A 3,290-nucleotide genomic window follows, 5' to 3' on the forward strand; every position below is an offset into this window, starting at 1 on the left:
TATTTTGAGATTAGATTAGAAACAATAGAGTATAATTTGGGTCATAATGCGCTTACAAATATACGTAAAAAATTTGACTTTAAACTTGCTACCTAAAGTAACCGAAGATGAAGATTCCGTGCATCAATTAATAGAAGGTATAGAATTATATGAGCCGACCTTAAATGCAGATGCAAAACCGGCCTTAATCAATTATGTACTGAAAGCATGTGTATCGCGGCATCAAAAAATTCGCCTTAAACCAAAATATGACAATGTAAATTTGTTAATTGAAGATATAAAAAAGAAATTTTTGCCAAAACATTCTTCAGCGGCACTTGCAGCAAAATTGCAAAATTCAAAACAAGGTAATAAAACGATGGAAGAATATGGGAGATTTATAAGAAGCACTAATGTCAGATTTAATTTTGTCACAGTCTAGAGACAACCCAAACCATATGGAATGAATGAGAAAATTGCAATAGATGTTTTCACTAGAGGTATTCGCAATAATGAACTTAGAACCATCAAAAAATCACGTCAGTATAAATCCTTAGCGGAAGCAATTGTCGGTGCAATAGAAGATCAAAATGTTTTCCACATGAAAAAATATAAAACGTCATATTTAAATAAAAACACATATTTTAGAAATGCATTTCCCAACAAAGGGCATTACCATCATAACAATCAGTCGTAAATATTTTAGCAATAACAACAAAAATAATAGTGGTAATAATTATTACAATCAAAGTTTTAAAAGTAACCAGAGTAATGGGGAAAAAAGGAAGACAATACAATAATTACCAAAGTAACCAATATGAAAATCAAAATTTCAAACAAGACCAAAATTTCAATCAAAATCAAAATAACTCAAATTTGAGACTACAAATAATGTATTACTGCTTAAAAGAACTGTATGTGATTTGGTAAAAATGAATTTATAATTTGATTCTAAGCAACTAACTTTTACAGCTATTTCTAACTCTAAGTAAATTATAAGAAAATGGCATTATTAAGAAAAAATCCCAGTAGACTGAATTTGCCATATTTGCTGTATTTACTATCGTCATGGATTTTGCAAAGTTGCATTTAAATATCCCTTAAAAATAAATTTACTATTTTATCAAAATTTAACTTAATATGCCAAAAATTAATAGAGATACCAGCTTGTATTCTAGCTGAAATTAAACATTTACCGTTCACTGATCACAATTATCATATCAACTACAATACAAAAAATAATTATATATTGCATGTAAACAACTCTTTCAATGGTATTTAAACGGACCGGCACGGTTTGTTGATCCTCCAGAGTGGGAGGTTGCGTACTTTACAGGCGGTAGTGCCCGCACTCCATTGCCCCGCCGTGCTACTAACCATTTGAAAAACATAGTCTCATTTTCTTGGAATTAAACTTCGCCGTGTATAATTACCAACAGGACTTCTTTCAATTAGTTCGTTTTAAATAAACAATCATTATAAAGAGTAACACTTTCCGTTTTTCGATTTATTACATCGTATCCCAGAGCATTTAGGTTTTATTTGTCGACTATCCTAAAAACATTACAGTGACCTCAGATTTCAGATATTAAAAATTGATCAAAAGGCCGGAATCTGCAGGATTTAACCAAAAACACAAAATCCTTTTATTTCATCTGCACCAGACACCGCCAAATTAATGAATATGAATGAAAACTTCTTACCTTAACCTGCAATGTTCTCAACACGTGGTTTTCCAACACTAAACACACCCGAACGGCCACGTTTTATTGTTTATTATGTTGTACACAATAAGTTATTAATAAACGGAGATTTAAATCAACATTTCCAGTTTTAAAATGACTAGAAACACCACTAAAGCCTTCTTGATCACAAACGAGCGGGATTACAATGAGAGACGCCATGCCACAGAATAGGTAATACAGAACACTGACTCCATTGTTCCAAGCTGTTTCTAAAGAGCGCCATCATGCATAATTTTCATGTACTAAATTGCAAAAAAAAGTGTAAAAGCTCTCGTCGGGATTCGAACCCTAGTCCAACTCTCCGACTTATTCGGACTGTTTCCGAGCCTACCACGCAGACTTCTGCGCCACACAAGTTCCTGTTGAATTGATGCAATGCATGGTATTTCCAGAGTGAATAATCGTTTGTAACCTTGGCACTTTGCAAGATTTCTCGATGCTGGCTGAAGACAAGATGAATTGGAAGGTGCTACTTCCTCATAATGAATGTGAAAACTGAAAATGCAATGGGACATGAAATATACATAAGATATGCAAAACTGGTTCTATAGTTTAATGTGGCCTACGAAGGTCCTTAAACGCATTCAAATGGTCTCCTGTAGTGTTAAAAATAGATGTAATTTTGTATTTCAGGGTGATTTAAGTAAATAATTTTAACATAACCTTAATATTTGTTCTTGATATTCATTTTGTTGCAGTTGTTTTGCATAAACTCATTCAAGATCTTAAACATGTCTACTTCTTCAAACTTGTAAATTCTTTCTTCTTAATAGCCCCTTTAAAATATCTCATGTACTTCATTTTCTGCTCATGTACTTGCTACTTCCATTTGTGCAATGCTTTCTCTCAGTTACTTTAACATCTCATCATTGTTACTACATCGTCGGGAGAAGCTACAATATAATAAGTGCTAATAGCATATTCTAATTAGGGCGTTACTGCATACAGGTCGAATCGTTGGAGATTAGAAAAGACAGTGCTTGAAGTCCGAGACCGTTTCTGAGTGTTGCACCTCCTTAACGTGCTAAAATGGAATCGGTTCTAATGTCGGTTCGCTCACCTCTTACGTATTCACATAGTCTGTTATAATGTTGGAACCAATTTTCTTTTTGTACCCACGCTTTATTTAAGTGTATTTTAAACAAATAAATTTAAGATAACCTTAAATTTTGTCAATGACAAATTTTACGTCAACAATTTTATGACAATTCCCTAGAATCTTGCGTCTCGTTCTAACCCATTGATTTATGGACTATGTCTGTCTCTCTTGCATTGCGCACTGAAAACTAACAGCGGTACCTTATAAAACAGACAATTTGATCTAGTGACCTTATCTTGCATTTGTCTGAGACGCCACCTGTTTGACCATTTTTGGAACTAGATAATTTATAAACCAAATTCGCCTAGAAGCTAATACCCCGTGCGCCATGCTCTCGCGACCAGACCTGCAGACGTTATGCTAGACGATTTCTGGCGAGAGCAATGGAATCATGCCGGGTTGAAATAATGCGACCGGACTCAACCGAAACATGTGCCGAACTGTCGCGGATAAAAATTTGAATTTTA

General features: G+C 34.1%; 1 long non-coding RNA gene across 1 annotated transcript; it reads right to left on the bottom strand.

Moving 5' to 3' along the window:
* Positions 1-2,263: 2,263 nt before the first annotated feature.
* LOC148169327 (uncharacterized) lies at positions 2,264-2,838 on the bottom strand. Its single transcript, XR_015770540.1, has 2 exons — positions 2,671-2,838; positions 2,264-2,617 (listed from the first exon to the last, which is right to left on the bottom strand). It is a non-coding gene; the product is annotated as an uncharacterized LOC148169327 (long non-coding RNA).
* Between the last annotated feature and the right edge of the window lie 452 nt (positions 2,839-3,290).

This window comes from Gnatocerus cornutus, chromosome 8 (genome assembly GCF_029298725.1).
Source record: "Gnatocerus cornutus isolate USDA-ARS CGAHR chromosome 8, icGnaCorn1.1, whole genome shotgun sequence".
NCBI classification, from domain to species: Eukaryota; Metazoa; Arthropoda; class Insecta; order Coleoptera; family Tenebrionidae; genus Gnatocerus; species Gnatocerus cornutus.